Here is a 13,602-nt window from a genome sequence, read left to right as displayed (position 1 = left end):
TATATTTATTATATAATAATTTTCAAAAAAGATGTCATAAATGGAAAATATATACTTATTCATGAAATATCTACTCATTGAGTTACAAACTCATATATTTTATCACCCTTTTCTTATCAGATAATAACTGAGTTGAGTAGCATTGGAGCCTAATTTACCGAGTTGAGCCACACAGTCGTTATTTGTATGATTCATCATGTTAGGTTATACTGTTCCTATATTTGGTATAGACACAACTTTTGTCACGAAATGTATCCATATCATGGGCTCAATGCATATTCTTGTTTATGTTGTGAATTTGGAGTTGTCTGGTTTGTTAAGAAGTGTAAATTTTATTCCTATGCACTTTAATTTGAATAGTGTTATTCTAAGGGGTTGGTTTACCCTATTTTATATTATATATATTGATTTTCGAAAATTGAGTTTTGTTGAGGCGGATTTAGTCCATATTTTGGAGGAAAACTTCAATCATTTTTATTTTATTTTATTTATTTATTTTAAATTCTCCATAGCCAGACCAGGTCAAGATTGCCTTGGTAGTGGTCCAGTACTTAGCTAGTATCTATTATCGGCGCACGACACGTGTCGAGTCCATAAAGGTGATTCGGGACGGGTCATGTTAGGTAATGTTTAATTTTTACGAATCATTTGCAGAGATGATTGATATGTTGTGAGTTATCTTATTCTAATTGTTTGACGAGCTTTTGTTGTCAGATTAGTGCATATGATCACTTCAAAACGAAACTGCAAAGTGGCTTAATATGAGTATAACCAGCTGGTCTATCTCGTTGAAACCAAAACCAGACCCAATTGCTAGTTTGTCTATCTACTGTTAACTGTCCAGTTTGTTATTATTTGGGAAAGTTATAAGCTTCGTACAAACTAGTTTCCTTCAATAAGGGAATTTTATTTCCTTTGTGTGAGGTATAACTTGAGATAGATTTGTTGCTTGGAGCATTGGGCAGTATGCCCATATAGTATATTTTGCTATAATAAATAATAATTTATAGTAAATAAATTGTGATTTTATTTATTTATTATTGAGCATGCAAATTAAAGTCATGATGATTACTTGTGATAATATAAGTTTGGTAATTGCGTTGAGATTACATTGTGACACAACTTATATGTTAATCATAAATAGTTTGTTTACAATCAATATATAAGAGTCGACACCATGTACTGCTAATTCACGTTTCAATTGTGTGATTTGCCCTTATCATAGAAATAATTCAAGGTGATACTAATACACTTTGAGTGCATTTAATGGACCACATGTCGAGTTTAATTCTATAGCATGATCATATGAATAATTAAATTTTATTTGACAGCGGTATATTTCATCTAAATCCCTTGATAGGAATATATCTTTTCGTGATTTTAATTTTTCTTTGGTCCATCAATGGGCCAGATCAATTTGATTGGTCATATATCTTAATGAGTTGAGAGCTTGAGAATAAATTCGTGTCGGGAATTGTCACCCTGAAAAATGAGTAGAATAACTGCTTAAGTATTTTTTGTTGAACGGTTAAAATCTGAACTAATGTTTAGCGATGGCTAAACTTCGACATCTGTGATTAGGTCGCAGGATCGTTGAAAAAAAATGGTACATAATTTAGTGAGAATAATTAGATAGGCAAAATGATCATTTATGCTTGTGCCTAAATATCAGATCTCAGGTGGGGATAAAATATACGTAAGACGGGTCATAGGAAAGTATGACAGATTTATTGGCTTCTGTGATCTTATATATTTTAAGAATTTAATATTTTTGATTTTAGTAGAAGAAGCAAAGACAAATAATTCAATTTAGTGGTCTAGGGTCGATTAGATAGATCAAATTATTGGAGTTTGGATAACATATATCCAATTAGGTCTTTGCGGTAACTCTATAAAGTATTGGAACTTAATTATAATTACCATAAAGTTTTGTACTTAGTTATAATTTCTTTAAAAGTTGTAAACTTACATGATGTATTCAATTGAGACTTTTAATAAATTTTTGGGATATAAAAAGTTTAGGGATATTCAATGCAGATAGTTTGAGACTCTCTAAAAGTATTGTTGTATTCAATTAAGGCCTTTATAGTCTTTTAAAAAGTCCCTAAATTTGTTTCTCATTAGTCACAAGATTTTGGGAGGCTTTCACAAAAAAAAAGAATAATAATAATATATATATTTTTGAATATTTCTCTTTCATTTTCCCTTCTACAAGCATTAGATTCTTGTAACTTTTTGCTTTTGTCATTCATATTTGGTGAAAAATGTCTATTTTTAATTAAATTATACAATTTTATATAGACTATTTTCTATTCAGTTTTTATATATTCTTTAAAGGTATATAATATTAATAATACTGAATATTAAAATTATTCTTTATTGATTATTATTTATATATTTAATTAAGATATTAAATTTTTATTCTTTTTAAAATATTTTCTTATTATGTAGGGCGGGTAAGGGGAATTGTGGAAACCAATACCTCATATGTGAGAATTTCGTATTATTGTACTAAATCTACGTGAATTGTATTTCAAATGAAAATTTTTTTAATTCTACAAAAGTCTATAAAAGTTTTAAAATGAAAATTCATAGAAGTTTACGAATGGCTTTTACTAATTCTATACAAATCTAAAAAAAAAAAAAAAAAATCCACGAAATTCTTAAAAGTCATCACTTTAAAAAAAAAAATTAAAAAAAAATCCATCAAGGTCTTCAAAAATCCTAATTGAATACACCCCCTTAATTATAATTGTACTCAAAGTTCTAGGACTACACATGTAATTAAGTGTAAGCTAATTGGATTTGAACTTTAATCAAAACTCCCACTTGGATTTTAATAATTAAAACTCCCATTTGAACGTGGGCTTATTTATATAAGGATTGGAATTATTCTATAGATAGAGACTAGATATAACTTAGAATTCCTACAGCAATCACAACACATAATTCCATAGCATTCAAAATTAAAAAGAGAAAAAAGGAGAAAATATTTATTTTCTTACTTTATTCATTTGTCTAGTTCAAAAATTAGTTTCTTGATTTAATTAAAAAGGGTGTTCACCCACCATTATACTTTTAACTTTGAAGAATACCATAAAGGACTTGGAGGCTTGAAATATCAAGTTCTGGAAGTTCATGATAAAAAAAAAAAAAAGAAAAAGCTGAAAGTTTGTGATTAAAAAATAATTCAAAAATTGACCATGTAGAAATTCGAATCCTTTATTCTTGGTATAACATATATGTGAACATCTAGAAAATCTTCATTATCAAATTAAAGAAATTTTTTAACTTATGGATAATTGTGCATACACATTCTAACATGTAGTACATTCTATTTTGTTGCAAGAACCTGTGCATAGCATCTAGAATAAGAGTATTATATATCTTTCACTTTATGTTATATTGTTCGGTGGCTCCCAACATAAGAAGTTATGCTAATTTTCTTCAGCATTTAACTTGGAATTTTCACTGATTGTGTTGTTTGCATTGATTTATTTTCCTAATTCATTGGTCTGATTTCTGATGGACACATTTTTTGCTATGTTACAATCAAGAACATGGAATTTCAATCAAGAACAGTTTACATTATAAACCCTCTGCAAGCCTGATATTAAAAATGAAAGCGAATGATCTTTCAAATCAGAGATTGACTAGTATGAATGAGATGATGTTTCATTTCATGAAGAGTATGCCAATCAATAATCTTTTCAAACCAAATATTGATTTAATTGCTTGTCTTCAGCTGAGAAATTAGGTAAGCCACCTACTGCTTCACATTGTTTCGAATGTATACATCGGCGAAACAAGGGAGAAGGAGACTCTGTAGATAATAAATCACGAATTGTCTATGTAAGTAGAAATAAATTAAATTTTAGTTATATATTTTATATAGTTATTGATTGAGACTTATGGTTGTTTTGTAGAAAACATATGACAATGCAATTCATGAAAAATATAGTTCAAATGCTTCATCTCTACTTGAAATTGACATTGAAACTTTATGTGAAGCAAGTCAAGGTCCTTGTAAGAGTGGTTGCTTGTATGGGCTTGGTATTCATCGTCCTATTTTGCACAAAGTTGGCATCTCTAGTCCATAAGATGGATAGGCTGATTTTAGCATTTTGTAAGAGGAATTTCCTGGTGCTTGTGTGAAGATTGATCAACTTACAAAGTAACAAAATATATTACTTTGAAAGATGGAAGATGGCAAGCATGAAGAAGAGAGGAAGCGGATTGAGTTCAAACAAACCATACTTTGGATGTAGGGAGAAAGGAATCGGTTACAAGATTAGTCATTCAAGCACAATGATCTTCAACAATTGGAAATAGTAAATGTTTATTTTGCTTATAAAAAAGTTTCCATTGAAAGTGTTTATAGTTCAAATGTAGATATTTTTGGATTTGGTGTCATAAGGGACATAATTTAGTTTCAACAAGTTATTATTGATTTTTGAAATGATAGCAAAATTAATGTGATTTTTGTGTATACTACATGGTGAAATTATGGAAAGAAAATGTTTGCAATTTCGTATTTGTTTATTAATTGATGTATTTTTACTTTTTTTATAGGTTTAACTCAGAAAAATATATTTACATTAAATTAAATATTTAGCGGCATTTTTTAAATTGTAATCCAAAATTTTTACGGATTTATTCTAGTTGAAAATGTGTGTAAGAAGTTGGAAAAAAATGTAGGCACGAAATATACGTTCTTATTTAGAAACAAATAGTTCCGTAAAAATTCTTTTGGCACATAGCGATGAAGATTAGTAGGTATTTAGGAACAATTAAGTTTGTTGCTAAAATTACTTAGAGAAGGCAAAGGTAATACCAGCAGAATAGCAACATAGAATTCCATCAATAATTATCAACAACAATATCAGCTATTAAAGCACTAACAATTTTTTTTGTGCTAATTTACTGACGATCAAAAGAATTCGTCGGTAAATTAGCCAATAGGGTTTCACTATCCGAATTACCAATGGATTGATTCCGTCAATAAACAATGTTAGCTATGAAAATTAAGCGATTATAGACGAAAAATTCTGTCTTTGGAGCCACCTTTTTTTTTTTTTTTTTTTTTTATATTGTGGAAAAGTCTTTCATGTAGAGAAACAAAAGATTTAGAGGGTCTTTAGTGAAGCCTTATTAGGGTAGGTAAATTATATAAATGGTTGATTTTTTGTCTTATCATCTTTTACTATTATTAATTAATTATTTATTTTTTTATGATCTTTAAGATTTTTTATCAAGAAGCTCCAACATTGAGTGATAGAATGCTCTTCACAACTTGATCTGTAAAAATGAATCACCTCTATTTTTATTTATAGCAAAAATATATTAGTAAATTTAAAAAAAAAAAAAAAAACTTTCACCTGAACAAAAATGTAGAATATATGAAGTATATTTATCTAATGGCATAAATTTATAAAAGAACTTAAAACAATATAATCTTAATCGGAGTACATTCGGGTTCGAGAAATCAATTTCTTAAGTTTTTAATTTTCGGTCACCTCTATTTCTATTATTATGAAAATATATTAGTAAATTTATAAAAAAAAAAAAAAACTATATTTATCAAATGGCATAAATTTATGAATGAACTTTAAACAATATAATCTTAATGGCCTTTTTAGAGCACTTTATCATTCGATAAATTAATTTCTTCCATTTTATTTTTATTTTTAATCACCTCTAATTCTATCTGTAGTGAAAAAATATTATAAATTTTAAAAAAAACTTTCCACTGAACAGTAAAGTAAAATAGATGAAGTTATTTATCTAATGGAATAAATCAATAAAAGAACTTAAAACAATAAAATCTTAATGGCATTTTCAGAGTACTTTACGAATGGCAAATTAATTTCTTCAATTTTTTCCTTTTATATCTCTCTTAACTTCTTTTCCTGATCTCTAAAATGGTTTAAATGAAAATTGCCTACCTACTTACGTAACAAATATCTCGAAATTTTAACGTAAAAGAGGAAGGAAGTAACAATAAAGCATTCTTTCATTTTCGTAGCGGTCGCCAAAATATTCATGCTATAAAATTCTAAAATATGCTTTATCCTCCACGACTAAATGGAGGATAAAAGGTGAGAGGCTGTGAATTTGACATCTTATGTCATCTCTTTAGAAGCACATGTTAAACATATAACAAATTGATGAAAAGTTAATTTCACTCCGGACGTAAATATGGTCGTAACTTTGCCTTTGTAATATTCATTCCATGTGAAACTAACAATGTCATAATCCCATTTGAGAGCACTGAATTTCAATTTGAAGTCAATCCTATAAAAGGTGAAAAACTTCCATGAGAACACTCTCTAGAATTGTCAAAAGGTCTGTGCTCGGATATGCCACATATAGAGCCTATGACACTGCGTAATATTAAAATACAGTTGGGATGACATCCCCTGCGAGTATTAAAATTATTCATTTGCCCTTTTTAAGGATGGAAGTCTGAAGAAAAAGTTGAGTAGAGGAAATAAATTTTGCACATCCCCGAAAAAGCTTCAAACTCTATAGTCTCCCTATATCAAAAATGCCGCCAACTTGTGTTGCGTCTGTTGACCTCTAAGGTACAAACCCTGCATCTATTATTATAGCAAATTCGAAGTGTAACGTCCCAAATATTTACTACTAATTACATTTAAATTTAGGACTTAAGTGTTCTATTATTAAAGTTTAATGACCTTACTGGTCATTGGCCTAGTCTAACAACCTTATTGGTCATTGACCAATAGTTTTAGGGCCTAAGTGGAAAGTTGTTTTGGAAGTTAGATGAAATCATAAAAAAACATAAGTAAATATGCCAATTGATCTTGATTAAGGATGACTGATTTACCACATGCGTTATTCATACCATGTTTCAAGCCAATGTAATTGATTTGACCACGGAAATAAAGGAAAATGATTTGATCACATGTATTACTTACACCAAATTCTAAGCCGAGTGAATTGATTTGACCATTTTCATGACGATACACCATTTTTACATTGGCCATGCCAACATCGAGCTATTTCTTTTCACTTTTCTACACATGGTCAAGAATATACACTATAAATACGAGTCAAACCCAACACTACCCCTCAACAACTATTTACACGCTCTCCCTCCGTACCTCTACAACTTTGTCTCCACCTCCTCTCTTTCTCTTGTCATTTTTATATTAAATATAGTTCTATAGTAATACAATCACACATGAATAATCAACCCTACATACTACTCAAGGATCTCCTTCCAACAATAACTCCTTTTATCACTTTGAATTGTCCAGAGAAAAGGTAAGTTGTTTATGTATGTAATATTTCAATGGCTATGTAATGTTTGATCTATGTTACGTGTGTTTTATTAAGAATGGACCGGAGTTTAGTAGTGCTATTCAAAGAATTTAGCACTGCATAAGTTCGGTTTAATTTTTTTGTCTCCCTAGGAAACTTAGGATTTTTTCGTAAAAATATATATATACGAATTCATTAGCCATGCACACTTATTGAGAATTATTCTCACCCTATTATGTTCCTACTTTCAGATAATTGAAAAAGATTCGAGGAAGTCGGCACGGAGATGGCTTATGGTGGCAAAATTTTCAATGATAACATTATTACGTTGTCAAACTATTATTATTCACTTGATTTTAACTATTTTAAGATATTTCTCATTTCAAGTTAATTTATTAAACTCATTATATTATTTGAATTTTGGAAAGTGCTTGAATAATTTATATAATTGTTTTATATATTCTTTAAATTAGTTTTAGTTTATGATTTAGTGACACTCGAATCGTTAAGGATTCGGGTCATCACAGTTGGTATTAGAATGGGTCTACATTCCCGTAGACTTAGATTAGAAAAGAATACATCACTGGTCACAAAAAAAAAAAAAAACATTATTTTAGTTACTTTTTCTGCTTGCTTTGCAAGGAATTTCACAATTCAAATACCATTCTTCAAATTATTAATTCAAAATAAGTTATTAGTTTAAATAAACAAGTTTCAATAAGAATTAAACGATTTCTTACATGCAAAGTTATACTCGAAGACATCACCCCTTAAATTAGGTATCTCATTAATTTCATTGTTATACATAATTTCTTTAGTTTATATGCACACATGATTATGTTGGTTATGTAAAGAATGCAATTTATGAACACATGAATAAGTATGACTTGCTATAAAAATAAAAAAATATCGCGAGTTAATTATTTACATGTAGCAATATAAAATATTAAAAAGACATGTCATGTTCTTATTGAATTATAGTACTCAAAATGATATATATAAATAAGTGATATACACTATACTATTACTTGGATTCAATTGTTGAAAATTGTAGCTAAAGACTTTATATAGCCTTTAAAATAGGTCATGTCAATTAAGAATTAATGATATAATAATAATGATGTTGATAATAATAATAAATAAATAAATAATCATATTTTAGGCACTTCTAGTGTTACAACCCATCTCAATTAGTCAAAAATCGAAAGTTGACTTGTCAAAGTCTAAGTCAAATAAGGACTAAAATGAAATAAATTATTTTATTGTGGTTTCTTATACAAATTTGACAATATTTGAAGGTTTAAGATGGATAAAATTTAATTTTGGGATCTACTTATATATTATTGAAAGTTAAAGGACTAAATGTTATGCTAAATTGAAGAAGAGGGAATTCCTTTGCAAAAATGGGTTAGTTGAGTCCCAATGTCATCTCTTAATCCCATTTTTCATTTTGATGCACACACAAAGAAAACTGAGGGCAGAAATGGGCGGAAAGCTGGGAAAAAAGGGGAAAGAAAGAAAGAAAATAGAGAGAAGAGAAAGAAGAGGAGGTGAAGAAGAAGGGAAAAGAGGTAGTTCAAGCTTGATTTTCATTCTCTCCTCTTTATTTTATCCTAGAGATAGAGAAAGATTTTATATTAAAGTTGCTAGGGTTAATTTATTTGTTTGATTTTCAGATTGAAGAGAATGAGTTTAATTTCAAGCCAACCTTCTTGATTTGTTATGCTAATTGCATAAGGTAAGAAATACTATTTTTGGGTAAACTCTATAAATTTTAATTGAATTCTTAAGTAAGAATACTTGGTGGAAATGATTGTGATGATAAAACACTCGTATGGAAGCATGATTTTATGGCACAAGATGTAAAATAAATTGGTGCAAGTGTGATTTCAAGTTTTCACTAGATGGAAGATTGGATAATTTTTTTAAGCTTTGGATGATGATTTTTTTGATGAATTAGCAATTAGTAAAGGAATTAGGAAGTGGATTAGCTCCAATTGATTAAAGGAAAATTTGGAAAATTTATTCAAGTATCGAGAAATTTAGTTTACGTATAATATTATTATATATTAAAGGTTTCTTAATTTGGTAGTGGTTAAATTGGTTATCTTGCAACGTATTTCATGTGGTGACGAAGATATTGGAAAAGCTTACCGACCATCCTAGTCTGTAACTAGTATTATGGGAGTGAAAAAACTTGTATTTTTGAAATAAATATTTATTAAATTTATATTAGATCAAAGAGTTAATTATTTCATATAATTAATTTGATAGCATGATTTTTAGAAAAAATGGATTTTATAATCAGTTGTTTCTAAATTTAAATTCAATTCAATTAAATCATTTTATTAACATGTTTAGTTGTATTAAATATTTCGGCATATCTAATGTTATTTTTAAAACCACCAGAAAGTACACAGGTGATTTTATCCTACTCTGGACTTGTGTGAATGTGTGTCCACAGTGTATGATCAGTTATGGTGATTTACCCGCTCTGTACTATTGTAAATGTGTTTCAACAGTGTATGATCAGATTATAGCCTTTGGCAACTTTGGGCGCGTATGACTAGAATGATAGAATTATAATATTTCAGAATTACAGAATTTAATAGCTTTACTCTATATACAAGTATTAATCGAACATGAGTAAGGTTATTTTGGGTACCTTTTTGGTGGGATTTTTTTTCAATATTATACAGTTTATCAGATTTCAGATTACAGAATTTAACTTATTCAATTTAAAGAATAAATATTTTAGCTTATGGTATGGTGAAATGATATTTATATCAGTTTCAGAATGTTGGCATATATGCAAAAAGTATATTTATTTGCAAAATATTCATTTACTGAGTTACAAGCTCATATATTTTGTTACCCTTTTCTTATCAGCTAGTAGTTGAGTTAAGAAGCATCAGAGCCTATTGATTTATCGAGTTGAGCCACACATTGTCATTAGTTGTATGACTCATCTTGTTAGTTTATATTTTTCGAAGAGATGCATCTTTTGTCAAAAAAGTATCCATGTTATAGGCTCACTGCATATTTTGTATATGTTGTGCATTTAGAGTCTCTTGGTTAGTAAAGGAGTGTAAATATTATTCTAGTGCACTTCTTTTGAATGGTTTTTATGTTTTCAAGGGCTGGTGTTACTCGTTTTATTATATATGTATTGATTTGAGGAAAATTAATTGTTGACTAGGTGGTTTTAGTCAATATTCCAAAGAAAACTCCGCCAAAATTCTTTTAAAAATTCGTTATAGTCAAAGCAGGTCAAAGTTGCCCTGGTGAAGGGTCTGACACTTAACTTGTATTTACCATCGATGCATGACACATGTCGGGTCCATCAGGATGATTTAAGATGGGTCATGTCATTTAGTTTCCACGTGTTGTTAAAGTTTTCTTGATTTACGTATTTACAAGATTAAAAAACTTTGTCGAAAAAGATCTAAACTATCTAAGAAGAGTTTGAGATTTAAGCAATCCACTTATGATCCCCTCCTTTCCTGGAAGTCTTTTACTTGAGCGTTATTCAAATCAACAAAACAAAAAATAATACTGCAAAAAAAGTAAAATCACATACTTGAAAAAAATAAAATTCTATTTTGAGAAGTTTTAAAGAAAATTTCGTTTTTAGAAACATCAATTCCAAGATTCCTATAGAACCCTCATTTCACAAAATCCTCTTTAAAAAAAAAAAAAAAAAACTCCAATTTTACAAATTTATTTATTTATTTATAACAATAACAATAACAATAACAATAACAATAACAATAACAATAATAATAATAATAATAATAATAATAATAATAATAATAAATATGTAATTTCTTTTTCTTCCTGTCTTGTTGTAATATTATTCATTAAGGCTATTGCACCTGAGATAGAAGAACTAATAACGCTGAACAACCCCAACAACCTCAATAGCCTAAACAACCCCAATTTCTTGTCATGATACGTACCTTTGCCCAGGCGACAGCGTCCCAACAACCACTACAACAATCGAAACCACCACTGTCATCTCCACTACAACAACAAACTCTGTTGGCAATAGAAGACATAAGGAACACAGCTGCTGTTGTCTTGAAGCTATTCAGGAAACACCCTCCAACTTTTGAGGAGGGTTTAGAACCCTTGGAAGTGGAAGATTGGTTGGCAAGGATAGAAAGGGTCTTTGATCTTATTAACTACCCAGGCTCCTGAATAGCGACATGTGTAGCCTTTTATGCCGAAAAAGGCTGCCATGTGCTAGTAGGACTCAACTTCAAGGTCAATGGCCTGTGGACATATGTGATCATGAAACCAATTCAAGGAGAACTTTTTGAAGAAGTACTACTCTACAAGTGTTAGTAATCAAAATGAGGCTGAGTTTATTACGTTGACTTACGGCTCGATGTCTCTTACTGACTACGAGGAAAAAGTCTGAACAAGGTTTAAGGGATGATATGAGGTAGGCAGTGGTAGTGTTTGAACTAGGAACCTACCATGAAGTGTTAACAAAGGCACAACTGGTAAATTTCAGGGGCTGCTCTTATAGGGAGAACAAACAACTATATGGGTGCAAATGGAAAGATAACACGAGCAAAGGACAACAAAACTATGGTAAGAAAGGCAAAGGAGACCCGATTCAAAATGACATCAAGAGCTTTTCGCTTTGCAGCAAATGCAAAAAAAGGCCATTTGGGAGCTTGTCTCTTAGGGACGAACACATGTTTTCAGTGTAGGGAGCAAGGGCACATGCCCAGGTTTTGTCCTAAGATCCACAAGAAAGCACATAGCAAAGGCAAGAATATTCAACCAATGGACAAGCAAGAATCTTTGCATTAACTGAACGGGAAGAGGATCACGATCATAATATTTTGGCAGATAATATTTTAATATCTAACTTACATGCCTATGCATTAATTGAATCAAGTGCCACTTATTCCTTTATATTCCTTAAATTCGGACAAAGATTAGATGTGAGTATACCTGGATGTTTACCTTCAGAAGTGTCTATACCCTCTAGAAAGATGCTGAACACGGATAATATAGTTAAGGTGGCAAGGATAGAAATCGAAGGTAGGTCTTTAGAGATGGTAATGCGACAATTCATTATTTCGAGAAGGAAGTGGTCTTCCAAAAATTTGGAGAAGAAGAATTTCGATTATCGGTGACTAACAGCAGGTCCCTATCCCATGTTGTGTCTTCATTACAAGCAAAGAGGATCTTACAATTAGAAAATAGTGTGGATTTCCTTATGTTAGCAATAGACAAAGGAGGAGACAAGAAGTTGACAGTTAGTGAAGTTAGAGTGGTACGAGAACACCTAGAAGTTTTTCTAGATGATTTACCCAGTATGCCACCGAAACGAGAAATGGAGTTTACAATTGATCTCATCCTTGAGGCCGAACCTATTTCTAAGGCCACTTACAGAATGGCACCAAAAAAGCTACAAGAATTAAAGACACGGATAGAAAAATTACTAGAGAAGAGATTCATTTGACGCAGTGTGTTACCATGGGGAGCTCCAATACTTTGTGTCAAAAAGAAAAATGGATCAATGAAGGTGTGCATTGATTACTAGAAACTGAATAAGATTACTATTAAGAACAAGTATCCACTTTCAAGAATTGAGGACTTATTTGACCAGCTTCGAGATACATTGGTATTGTCCTAGATTGATTTACGATTAGAATACTGCCAACTAAAAATCAAGATAGGTGATATCTCAAAGACGGCTTTTAGGACTCTATATGTTTAGTACGAGTTGCCAAATGCACCCAAAGTATTCATGGACTTGATAAACCATGTTTTTCATGATTTTTTTAAACTGAATTGTCATTGTTTTTATTGCTGATATCCTAATTTATTCAATGAGCAAAGAAGAGCATAAAGAACGCTCAAGGGTTGTGCTAAAAATCTTGAAGAAGGAGAAATTGTACGCAAAATTTAACAAATGTGTATTTTTGTAAGAATGAGTAGCGTTCCTTAGGCATATCATTACAGCTCGAGGAATAGAAGTTGATCCAAGCAAAGTGGAGGCAATTATGAATTGGGCAAGGACAACCAATGTTGGGAAAATTCGCAGTTTTCTGGGTTTAGCTCACGGAGGTTCATCAAACCCATCTAAAAAATTTCTAGGCCATTAACACAGTTAACTCATAAGGGCACAAAATATGATTAGATTGAAAGTGTGAGCGTAGTTTTGAAGAGTTGAAGGAGAGATTGGCCTGTGTTAACCATACCAGAAGGGATAAAAGGTTTTGTAATCTATAGTGATGCATCTAAACATGGTTTGAGATTTATCTTGATGTAGCAAGGCAAGGTGATCACCTA

The sequence above is a fragment of the Olea europaea genome, chromosome 21, assembly GCF_002742605.1.
Source record: "Olea europaea var. sylvestris chromosome 21, O_europaea_v1, whole genome shotgun sequence".
In the NCBI taxonomy this organism is placed as follows: Eukaryota; Viridiplantae; Streptophyta; class Magnoliopsida; order Lamiales; family Oleaceae; genus Olea; species Olea europaea.
Note: the sequence above shows the minus strand (reverse complement) of the source record.